Source organism: Momordica charantia, assembly GCF_013281855.1.
Source record: "Momordica charantia cultivar OHB3-1 chromosome 2 unlocalized genomic scaffold, Mcharantia_2.0 BLBB01000002.1, whole genome shotgun sequence".
Classification (NCBI taxonomy): Eukaryota; Viridiplantae; Streptophyta; class Magnoliopsida; order Cucurbitales; family Cucurbitaceae; genus Momordica; species Momordica charantia.
Window position 1 is genome coordinate 15,296,573 of NW_028275160.1, and position 13,204 is coordinate 15,309,776.

General features: G+C 41.3%; 1 non-coding gene across 1 annotated transcript; it reads left to right on the plus strand.

The window, feature by feature from the left end:
• The first annotated feature begins 12,880 nt into the window (after window positions 1-12,880).
• Window positions 12,881-12,987, plus strand: LOC148212888 (small nucleolar RNA R71). Its single transcript, XR_015789561.1, has one exon. It is a non-coding gene; the product is annotated as a small nucleolar RNA R71 (small nucleolar RNA).
• Window positions 12,988-13,204: the final 217 nt, after the last annotated feature.

Here is a 13,204-nt window from a genome sequence, read left to right on the forward strand (position 1 = left end):
TGACGAGCCTAATCTCCGCTGGCCCTGCGCCTACGGTCGTTGCAATTGACTACTTCACAAAATGGGTGGAAGGCGAGCAACTCACTACCATAACTGAGCAAAAGATAACCGCCTTCATTTGGAGGTGCATCATCTATTGATTTGGCATCCCGAACACTGTCATCTCTGATAATGACAAGCAATTTACCAATGCAAACTTCAAGAAATTATGGGGCTTGGGAATCAAGAACCCCAGCGGAACCCCAGTACACCCTCAAACTAATGGGCAAGTCGAAACCGTGAACAAGATCATCAAGAGGATCATAAAGGCAATGCTCAAGGGGCTCAAAGGTCTTTGAGGTGAAGAGCTCCCCAACGTACTCTGGGCCTACCGGACCACCCCAAGGTCCACTACCGGCAAGACCCCGTATTCCTTATCCTTTGGCATGAAAGCGGTAGTACCAATCGAGATGGAACTGCCTACACTGAGAATCGAAGCCTTCAATGAATATGTGAATAAAGAAGGAATCCTGAGTTCCTTAGACTTGTTGGAGGGACACAGGGAGGCCACATACCTTCATGTCGCCCAGCACCAGAGCCGAGCAGCCAAGTACTACAACGCACGCGTCAAGCCGCATAAGTTTGAAGTCGCAGCCCTGATACTCAGAAATGTGATGCTGAACACGAAAGACTGGTTCGATGGAGCACTCAGCTGTAACTAGGAGGGCTCTTACCGAGGAACCGGTGTTATCTGATCCAGAACATACACGTTGGAAGACCTACGCGGCAAGCCTCTCCGCCATCCATGGAATGTTGAGCACTTCTGCATGTACTACCCCTGGAAGGATTGTGAGCCGTTTATTATATATGCAATTTCTTATGATTAAATGAAATGGAAAATTCCTTTCCTAACTATCATTTTAAATTTACGTGGTGCCGTAAGACCCAAGGCCTTGCACATCCTATGGATGAGTCATGACCTGGGTTAGGGGAAGAAATCCGTATAGCCATAACTCTCTACAACGTTAGGTCGAGTAAAGCAAATCAAAAGGAAACAAGCACCATTTCATTAAAACATAAAAAAAACGAAAGTAGTCAAATCACATCTTCGCTAAACACATATGGGAGAAGATTACACAGCACTACAAGGTCCCCTAGCTATCCTCCTAGCATAACCAAAGCACCGGAGATAGCCAGAGGCACAGGAGCTATCGCCCGCCGAGATAACCGCCTCGGTCGAAAAGGCGTGGCCACCATCTCCACGAGCAGACGCCCTCCGGGTGGACTTACGCCGCCTACGCTTTCTTGGGCCTCTTGCACCAAGTGTTAGGGCGTGTTCTAGTGTCGACGCTCGTTCACAAAGAGCCTCGTTATCGGAACGAATAGCCTAAACCTCCATCTCCAGCTTAGCTTTGTCCATATAAATGGTAGCATTAGCCTTGTAGCAGTAGTTGGCCTAGTCCACCTGGCTGTGGGCGAAGCTCTCCATATCCACCAATGTACGTTAGTAATCGCATACCATCGACGGCCAGGTAATCTTCATCGAGGGGAAACCCGCTACTATCACACGAAACGTCGTCAGAAGAAAGTTGTTTCCTTTTCCTTCCATCTCTGAGAGTGAATAGTAGTGGGGAGGCACATCCTTTTTTGAGAAGAACTTCAGTAAAGGGAGAAGGGTAGCCACAATTAAGGCATTAACTTCCGACTCTTAATTGCGACTGCGGAAGACGAGGCGATTGTCGAAGGGCTTTATAAGGACCTGAAGACAAGTGTCTTACAGGGGCTATCGCATGCGAGCGCTTGGGGTAACTTAAGAGACGCATCCTAATGAAAAGTGCCCCACGCGCGGCATCCGTAAATGTGTGTCACCCACCACGACGGCGCGTGCGTTACCACGTCATTGAGCAAACCAACGGAAAGAGAAAATCAGAAGGAAACAAGATATACGAACGAGAAGTTTCCACTTTATTATTACCAAGCTTCAAAAGGTTACAAATGCTGGATACGGTGGTACATCCATGGTGGCAAGCACCGAATTACGAGAAAATGAAAGAAAGTACACGAAAAAGAAAAACGTCATCAGAAAAGTCTTCAACCTACTAGATGCCCAATTTTCCTTCCATCACAGAAATGTGCAGCTCCAACCGCCAGATGGCAGATCCCATCCTCTTGAAACGCTACCTCATAGCGTGGGCACACCATTTAGCTGCAGCTCGTGCATGACTGGGTGTTTATGCTGAACGCACGCACTAAGCGTGGTAACAATTATATAGATGCAAGCGCACACCTGTCAGAGTAATATAAAATGGATGGAGTATCCAAGTATCAATCCTCAAGGACTTCTAAATAATTTCCAAACTCTAAAGTTTTAAAGAATAGTGAATGTTGAAATGAGTGATTCTTGTAAAATGGGAAGTGGTCACAAATAATGGTTTGGATTTGAGATTTGGACTTAGAATGATAAAACCTAGCCCGAATTACTTCAAGTTAGCCATCAAAGAATCAAGGACATGCTAAGGATAATATGCATTTTACTTTAGAAACTAACGACTACGCTTCTCACTTTACTTATGTCTAAGCAAGTTCAAAGTCCTAAGACATTCCCTAATATGTCTATTATGAGATATATCTTACTTTTAGGATGGAAATAGTCGCAACCTCGGGTTAAGGTTCTATGTCTAGGCTACTTAAGCGGAACCCTTATGTCTAAGGCGCTCCTCTCCTCGGTTTAACCACTCAACAATGCAAATAAGCAACCTTTTCAGTATTGACTTGTTAAGACTTACAGTGGCCTTCTCTAAATCCTAACTTTTTGGGAAAACATGTTGAGCAATGAATGGAAAGCAAAAACACTACTTCTTAGCAACCTTTTTTAGACATAAAAGGCTAACTATCCATAACCGGGCTAGAGACGGGAATTTAGAAAGACATATTGAAGAAAATACAGCAAGTAAAATGGTTGAATGTGGAATGCATGTGTGAAACACAAAAGTTAACTAACGGAGAGTTTTTATCGGGATTGAGAGCTTCGCCCTTCTCTTTCAAGCAAGGGGGAGTGTCACGTGCTCTTTCCTCCAAAAACACAACTCTCTTAACTAAAAATAAAGTAAAAGCAAAGGGAAGATAAGCAAAGTGCTGGATTTTTATATATTTAAATAAGTAGAAAGTGACTAAGTACAAATGGAAACAAAACAAGCTCAATAAAGGAATGTAAAGTGCTCGGGATTTAAAAACCAAAAGCAACTAATGAAAGCAACTCAAAAGTACTTAGAAAGCAACAAAGAAACACTAAAAATGATCAAGAAAAGGAAGCAAGGCTTGATGATTTTGGTGGAGAAGTTGCTGGAATTTATAGCTGTGCAGAATTGGTTAGGTAGATCCTAAAACGATGGTGAATCACCCATTTCCAACTCTTTTGACTGACCAAATCGTGCTCAAACTGATAGTGGAACACTTCTTCTACACGTATGCATCGGTTGGAACCACCAAAACGCATTGGAAGATGCGTTTCATTAAGGGCAAAGTTGGAAGAAAACCAGTTTTTCTGCAGGCTTCCCAGGCGCCTGGCGCCTCCCATGATGCTTTTTTCGTCTTTTTGCTTCTTTTAATTAATTTGCACTCCCAAATGGTCCTAAAATGTCATAAATACAATATATGCCAACCACAAACCATAATATATGAATTTTGCATGAATTGGAACTCAAACGATCGAGAAAAATCCGAAACAAAGCTGAAACATTGTAAAAACAGCATCTAAAACCTTCTTTTTACGCATGTAAACAAGCGTAATCACACCCCCAAACTTAATTTTTTGCTTGTCCTCAAGCAAAACTTAGCAACTTTAATCAGCTTTCTAACATATGGACAAGCAAAAGCAAAAGCAACCGAGATGTTCAATCATAAATTGTCTCAGGGAAAAGATGTCAAAGCCTACCATTCTATTGCCTTTGTAAACTTAGTCACTATAAACCAAGTTTGAAATGATAAAAACTTTCTCTTTCAAAATCCTTTTTTCTTTCAAAAATAGAAAACGTTTTCAAGTACCCCTAATGAATCTGCACACTCCCTTTTTACACTAAGACTTTTTTATCTGAAAGACCGGCTACTAGCCCCTGAGGTTTCCACACACTAACATCGGTTTCAACCACAGCTACTCGTAGAAAGACTTTGAACTAACAGCTAGGTCATAAAACGACGACAATGAGAAACACGAAGTCACTTATCACCATCTTTACTGCTATTTTCAAAGTCAACACCCAACCTAAAACTAAATGGGTGTCTACAGTAGGACTCGGGAATCATAAATACATTTTCTTTAACTCTCATTGTTTTTACCACTCTTTTCTTTCTAACCCAAGTCTTTTCCCCACTCTTATTTTCTCTCAACAAGACTCTTTTTACTCTTTTGCAACTTTTTTTTTCTTTCTTTCTTTCGTTTTTTTTTTAGCTAAGTGCTTTTTCAACATTTTCTTTCTTTCCAACTGACTCTTTTTCAAAAGAAAATAGCATGATTTTTTAAATATAAATAACACCTTATCTTTCTGAAACAACGACTGACACAACGACTGTCCCCCCCAAACTTAAGAGAGACAGTGTCCTCACTGGAAAAAGACTTTTGCATCGGATGAAAAAAAGCTTAACAGTAAAAAGGACAAGGACTTCCTATATAGGGGCAAAGAAAAAGCTTAAAGTCTGTAAAGATCAAAAAGACATAAAAGAAAATGAGTTTATCACATAAACAAAGGAAATAGCTCAAAGCTTAGTCAGGCATAGAACAGAAAACTCAACAATCTCTTATAATCATCATCGACATGAAATCACATGCACAGCACATATGCTTCAAAATAGGCATGTGAAAAGCTAAACTAAGGTTAAGTGAAGGCATACTTTAAGTGATCAGAAGATAAACGATACTAATTTATTCATGCTTCAACTGAGCTCGAAACATAATCAATACAAAAAAACATGCGTAGTAATGCTAGAATATGCAAACTACGTCATTAACCAAAAGAAGAAAACACAAAAAATAGCAAAGAAGGAACCTCCCCTTCATGAAGTCGGAGGTTGTGGACTAGGATCAGTGTCAGTACTGGGAGATGGATGACCAAGGATAGCAGCTAGCGCTGGAGGCCATGAAGGTAAAACCGCAAAATCCAATGAAGCCCTCAAGTTGTAGATATGTTGCACGACTTCTCGAACCTGATCTCGCAGCTGTTGGTTCTCCTCTCGGAGACGACGGATCTCCGATGTAGGAGACATCCCAGTACCTTCCCTTCTTTGTAACGCATGGGCGATAATACGCCGAATATTCTTCTCTTCCACAATTGGGTCATCTCTCTTAATTTGATCCTCAGGGAGCTGTACACCTTGTCGCAAGCATAAAGAAGTGACCAAACGTGGGTGATAAAGCTTACCACGTGTTCGGTGGGCACACTCATGGATACTAGTATTGATCAATTCTCCATAATTCACATCTATGCCCTTTAGCATGGCATAAACCAGCAGTGCCCTATCCTGAGTGACATGCTCATCATGCTCCGTTGGCAGAATTCTGTTTTTGACTATGTATAACCATCCTGGAGCAGTTAGGGAAACATCCTCGGGTTTTAGTCGTACCTTGCCATGACTAGTCAAATCCCAAGTAGCCGAGGGCTTCCCAACACATGCTAGAGCCTCATCAAGCTGTGCTAGAGTCGGAGTCACTAACATCTTATTGCCCACAGCATCTCTGATATTCTTAATGTTAAAGGTGTAGTTGATCTGAGTGGCATCAAACCGTATTTCCTTCCCGCGCACTATGGCTATATGTGACTGGGGATGGACAGCAGCATAGAACTCTCTGACTAACTCCAAAGCCTCACATTGTATGGGCTGAATGAGTGGTCTCCACTCTTTGTCTCTAGCGGTCTCCCTCCAATCATCAGGCACATCTCCTAGAGTGAGATCGAATCCCAATTCTGTCATAATCTTACGGGATTTCATTAATGAAGTTCGAGTGGCTAAATTTGCCGCGTTCCATTTCGTCTCGACCTCCTCTCCCTCAGACAAGTCTAGTTCAATTGTATCAACTGGCCCAGGTGCCACTACCTTCTTCTTAGCTTCAGCTGCTTTAGCTTTCGCAGCTCTCGTTTTAGGTTCATTCATGGGCACTGTCGGCTTCTTAGCCTGAACTGCACGACGTTTTGAACTCTTTCTCTCCCGCCTCTTGTATTGGAACATTTCCCTTATCGTCTGCGTGTCCTCAAGATCTTCTTCGCTGGTAGGTTCTTGAGTACTATTCTCCCCAACCTTGGATCTACCTGTATCACACCCAAGCGGGTTAACTGTATTAGAAGGAATAGTGTGAGCATCCCTTACCCCTGGTAGAGTGGCCATCGGTGTGACATACTCATCCGTTGCCAACGGAGTAGATCCAGTTGCCCCAGTAGGCAACTCTTGGTGACTACAAAACGCTCCTTCTGTAGGTGTATCCAATGGGGAAGGTTCCTGAGTATCTGTTCTCACCACTTCGTTCTCGGTATCCTCTGTTTCCGGCATATTTGAACAATGTCCTCGTGAAACCAGTAGAAAATCATCATTACCATCTTCCAGTGTAATAATCAATGGAGATGAATAAAACTGCTCCTCGTCCCTGTTCTCCATAGATGAATCCTTAGGCGTCAGACGCCTACTACTCCCATCTTCCTCAATTTCTGGGTCTATCATCACCTCCTTGCCCTTCCTCTTTTGCCCTATCGAAACCCCGGGCTCTAGCCTATGGCTATGGCTCTTCTCTTGCTCTCCTCCATGCTCATCTCCTGCATCCATTGGCATATTGGTTGGGGTTGGCATCCTAGGAGGCTCTAAGGGTTTTAGTTGTCCCATGTTGAAGGTACTCGATATGTTAGGGTTCAATTGGGGTGCTTGAGGTCCTCTTTCTAGGAATGGAAGTTGAGGTGGTGGGAAAACTCTAGGTGAAATCATACCATAATTATGTGGAGGTACCCAATGACCCATTCCATAATAAGGTGGAAGGCTAGGAAATAGAGTAGATGGGTTTGGCATTCCATAAGGATGAACACTAGCTGGAATTTGCATTTGGGACAAGGGAAAATGATAGGAAGGAACCGGGTTAAACATAAACGGTTGGTACATACCCGGATTCATCATTGGAGGAAGTTGTTGAGGATTTTCAGCCCTAAACTCACTGTTTTGAGGTATATTAAGGGTGAGTAGTTGCTGAAAATTAACATAACCATGTGGGCTCATTATAGGATGTTGTGTAGGAGCTTGGGATGGAGGACATTCAAATGTTTGAAGCGGGTTTCCTCCCCTAACAGCAGCTAGCCTAGAATCTGAACCCATGTGGTGTTGGAAGTTCTCCAATGGTGGAAAAGGAATGCTTGTGGCATTTGGAGCTTGAGTAGAAGAGGTAGGAAATGAAGTATGTTGAGAAGAAGAAGCCATAGATGTAAGCAAATGCTGGAAATTTCTTCTTCTTTTTTGTGATGGCTGAAAATCGAAAACAAGGGTGATGAAGGGAGTGGGTTTTGCCGAAAAAACAAGGGGAAGAAAAGAGTTGTGTGGGTTTTGGTGGAGTTGTAAAGCTTAGGCAATGGGTCTATTTAAAGCTTTCCCCAAACTAAATCCTAAATGGAAAGGGATTGACATTTAAGTTCAACTAAGTTTCCTAAACCTAAAAGGAAAAGAAAACAAATTTGAATACAAAATAGGATTAGGGAAACAAAATTTGAGTTTGAAGAGAAGTTTTTAAAGCTAAATCATAGAGGATTAATGTTTGACCCAAAATAAAGCCCATGCTATCGAAAATTAAAACCCAAACCGTGAAGGAAAACGAAATTCGAACTGCTGGAAAACAGGGCAGGCGCCAGGCGCCTGCGTGATTTATTTTCGCAAAGGGCAAGCGCCAAGCGCCTGGGTAATTTCTTTTTTTTTTTTTTTCAACGTTTTTTTTTTTCTTTTTTTTTTTGTTTCTTTTTTTTCAACGTTTTCAAAAACATTCTCTTAATAAGAAAAACTTTATAATGAAACAAAGAGAAAATACAAGATACAAAGACTTCCTTCCTTTACTTTTGTTCTTTCAAAAACGGATAAGAAGGAAAAAACATTTTTCGCAAAAATTTATTGACCTGAAAGTTGAATAGAGATTTTTCCTCTATCCACTGGTTCTCCAAAATACGGCTTAAGTCTCTGCCCATTTACTTTAAAAACATTTTCCTTAGAGTCAACTAGATCCACTGCCCCATATGGGTAGACTTTAAAAATTTGAAAGGGACCAGACCATCTAGACTTAAGTTTTCCAGGGAAAAGTTTCAACCTAGAGTTGAATAACAGAACCAGATCACCTTCTTGAAGATTGTTCGGCCGAAGACGCCTATCATGCCACTGTTTAGTTTTTTCCTTAAACAACTTAGCATTCTCATAAGAAAAGTGCCTGTGTTCTTCTAATTCCAACAATTGTAACTTCCTCGCTTCACCTGCAGTCAACAAATCAAAATTTAATTTCTTAGTAGCCCAAAATGCTTTATATTCTAGCTCAAGAGGCAAATGACATGCTTTTCCAAAAACTAGCCTATAGGGGGACATGCCGAGGGGAGTCTTAAATGCTGTCCTATATGCCCAAAGTGAATCATCAAGCTTAAAAGACCAATCCCTACGGTTAAGATTTACAGTTTTTTCTAAAATGTTTTTTATCTCCCTATTAGATATTTCGGCTAACCCATTCGACTGAGGATGATATGCTGTTGCAACCCTATGACGCACATTGTATTTAGTCAGCAACTTTTGCATAGACCTATTCACAAAATGAGCCCCCCCATCGCTTATCAGACAACGCGGGGTTCCATAACGCGTAAAAATGTGCTTTTGCAGAAAACGAATGACAACTTTAGAATCATTGGTAGCAGTTGCAATGGCTTCTATCCATTTCGAAACATAATCTACTGCTAACAATATATAAAGCTTACCATTAGAAGATGGAAATGGACCCATAAAATCTATACCCCACACATCAAATATTTCAATCTCCAGGATCGGGGTTTGAGGCATTTCGTGGCGTTTAGATATATTACCTGTCCGTTGACATTTGTCACAAACCTGGGCAAACTTATGTGCATCTTTGAACAGAGTGGGCCAAAAGAACCCACTTTGCAAAACTTTGGCTGCGGTTTTGTGTCCTGCAAAATGTCCTCCATATGGAGACATATGACAAGCGTCTAATATCGCCTCGTGCTCTTCTTCTGCGACACACCTGCGTAAGATATTGTCAGGTCCTAGCTTATATAAAAAAGGCTCATCCCAACGATAACATCGAACTTCATTTAGAAATTTCTTTACCTGTTGCTTGTTGAACTCATAAGGAACTATTCGACTTACCAAATAATTTGCTATATCGGCATACCACGGAACTGAATCAACTCGCAAGAGTTGCTCGTCAATAAACTGTTCACGTATAACAGTTTCATCATCACAGAGCGGGGATTCCAATCTAGACAGGTGATCAGCAACTTGGTTTTCAGTACCCTTCCTGTCCCTAACTTCAATATCAAACTCTTGAAGTAACAAAATCCACCGTATCAAACGTGGTTTAGCATCTTTTTTAGCAAATAAATATTTTAAAGCAGAATGGTCAGTAAAAACAATGACTTTTGTGCCTATCAAGTAAGACCTAAACTTATCAAAGGCGAACACAACTGCTAACAGTTCCTTTTCAGTAGTAGTGTAATTGAGTTGTGCACCGGTCAGAGTCTTACTATCATAATACACAGGATGCAAGATCTTGTTTTTACGTTGTCCTAACATAGCTCCTATTGCATAATCACTGGCATCACACATGAGCTCAAAAGGTAAATCCCAATTAGGTTCGATAATTATAGGGGCTGAACTTAGAGCAACTTTCAACATTTCAAATGATTTTAAACAGTCATCATAAAAAACAAATGGTCTATCATGTTCTAACAATTGACACAAGGGATTAGAAATTTTAGCAAAGTCTTTTATAAAGCGGCGGTAAAATCCCCCATGCCCTAAAAAACTTCTAATCCCTTTGACATTTGTAGGAGGAGGTAGCTTTGAAATGATGTCTATCTTAGCGTGGTCTACCTCTATTCCTTGCTTGGAAATTTTGTGACCCAAAACAATACCCTCTTGTACCATGAAATGACACTTCTCCCAATTTAGGACTAGGTTTGTTTGTTCACATCTCTCCAATACTCTCTCCAAATTAACTAAACAAGCGTCGAAAGAATTTCCAAAAACAGAAAAGTCATCCATAAAAACTTCTAGAATATTTTCTACCATGTCAGAGAAGATGGCCATCATACACCTCTGAAAAGTCGCGGGTGCATTGCATAGTCCAAAGGGCATTCACCTAAAAGCGAACGTACCATACGGACACGTAAATGTTGTCTTCTCTTGGTCTTCTGGAGCAATAGTAATTTGATTATAACCCGAATATCCATCTAAAAAACAATAGAAATCCTTACCTGCCAGACGGTCGAGCATCTGGTCAATAAACGGGAGAGGAAAATGGTCTTTCTTTGTTACCTTGTTGAGTTTGCGATAATCAATGCAAACTCTCCACCCGCTCACAGTTCGGGTTGAGATGAGCTCATTCTCCTCGTTGGCCACCACGGTTATACCCCCTTTCTTTGGTACACACTGTACTGGGCTTACCCAGCTGCTGTCGAATATTGGGTATATAACACCGGCGTCAAGCCATTTAAGAATTTCTTTCCTTACAACCTCTTTCATCTTCGGGTTCAATCGCCTTTGACTCTCAATAGAGTTCTTAGCATCTTCTTCCAATAGAATTTTGTGCATGCAAAAGGCCGGGCTTATCCCTCGGATATCTGCTATCGTCCATCCAATGGCCTTTTTGTGCTTCTCCAAAATCTGCAATAAAGAATATTCATTAGTAGGTGATAAATTGGAAGCTATAATAACTGGTAAAGTGTCGTTATCCCCTAGATACGCATATTTCAAATGCGACGGCAATGGCTTCTGCTCCAACGTGGGTGGTTCCACTATGGACGGAAGTAACGACTTGCATTCTTCTTTTTGTATTTTTTCAATAGGATTAGCCATATCTTCTGGTCCTTCTGCTATCTTATCAAGCTCTTCTTCAATCTCTGTAACTAATAAGTCATAAAACTCATCAAACATAATAGGATTCAAGCTATTTATAGCAGAGCACTCTTCAAAGTCTCCTGGTAATTTCATGGCGTCTAGAACGTTAAATTTAACTTCTTCATTATTTACCCTCATTGTAATTTCTCCCTTCCTCACATTAAAAACTGTATCCCCAGTGGCTAGAAATGGTCTTCCCAAAATAATGGGAACGTCTAAGTCTGCCTCGCAATCTAGAATGATAAAGTCCGCAGGGAAAATGAATTTGTCCACCTGGACTAAAACATCTTCTATCTTTCCCTCAGGTCTTATGATAGATCTATCTGCTAGTTGGAGGGTAACCGTAGTAGGTCTAGCTTCTCCTATGCCTAAAGATTTGAAAACTGATAATGGCATAAGATTAATGCTAGCGCCTAGATCACATAATGCCCTACCTAAGTTTTTTCCTCCTATGGAACATGGAATGGTAAAACTGCCAGGATCATTACATTTCATGGGTAGCGGGCTGCCTACAGCTTCACTACTACATTTTGTCACGGCTATCAGTTCATGCTCTCCTATTTTTTTCTTCCTAGAAACTATATCTTTCAAAAACTTAGCATAATTTGGCATCTGTTCTAGAGCATCTACTAATGGTATATTTATATGCAGTTGTTTTAAAATATCTAAAAATTTTCTAAACTGGGAATCATTATTTTTCTTTACTAATCTTTGTGGAAACGGGGGAGTAGGGGTAAAAGAAGGCTGTACCTGTGGAGGAACACTCGGGGTGTCCTCATTACCTTTTCTAATATTTTCTTTTTCTGGTGTTGTTGGATTTTCTGGTATCTTTACAATTGGTTCAGTGGACGGAATCTGTACATCTGTTGTTGGCATTGTTGGTCCATCATATGCCAGTCCACTCCTGAGGGTGACAGCTTTGCACTGTTCTTTCCCTTCTCGTTTTGGTAATTCAGTATGGCCTGGAAAAGAACCTTGTGGTCTATTCTTCAATTCATTGGCGAGCTGTCCCAATTGGGTCTCGAAATTCCTCATTGATGCCGCTTGGGATTGTATCACTGCGTCGGTTCGGGCCATGTACTCCTTCATCATATTCTCAAGATTTGAGTTGTTATTTTGAACTGGTGGAGTCTGTGTTCTCTGATTGTACTGTTGTTGCGGTGGTGGGATGTATTGCTGTGTAGGTGGAACATAGGGCTGCTTGTTCTGCTGGCTCTGCCCTTGATTAAAACTGCTCGAACCTCCTTGTCCTCCCCATGAGAAATTAGGGTGGTGCCTCCAACCTGGATTGTAGGTGTTCGAATATGGGTTAAAGTTCCTATTGTTACCATGTCCTATATAAAAAATGGAAGCAGGGTTATGTGGACAATTATCATAAATATGGTTTTCACTGCAAAATGAACAAATGAGATCGTTGACTTGGCAAACAGGGGCAGGAGTGCAATAATCCGACTGCACAGGTTGTATCGGCGTGGCTAATGGATTTTTTATTCCCAATGCCATCTCTTTTAGCCTCTGGTTCATTGTAACCATCTCTTTTTGCATCGAGGTCGCAATGTCCAGAGCCAGAACTCCAGCTGGATCTTGCTTCTTTGGTGCTGCCCTAGATCTTTGCGAACACCATAGTTCGTTGTGTGAAGCTAAGTCATTTAGGATGTCAACTATCTCGTTGAATGTCTTCTTTGTAAAGGCTCCGTTGGCAGCATTGTTTAGCATCATCTTAGTAGGATGATCTAAACCTCTAAAGAAATGTTCTATCTGGATGCATGCCGGCAAGCCATGGTTCGGACATTTCCTGATTAGTTCTTTAAATCTCTCCCACGCCTCGTGAACAGGTTCACGATCATACTGTCTAAAGGAGATGATCTCCTCTCTGATATCAGCGTGGTGAGTAGGTGGGAAGAGTTTTGTTAAGAACTTCTCCACTAACGACCCCCATGTGGTGATGGATCCCAGTGGAAATGCATTGAGCCATGCTCTAGCTTGGTCCTTCAAAGAAAATGGAAAAAGTGTTAGTCTCAGAGCATCGTCTGTTATACCAGGTAATCGAAATGCATTTGCAATTTGAATGAATGATTTCAGATGATCATGTGGATCC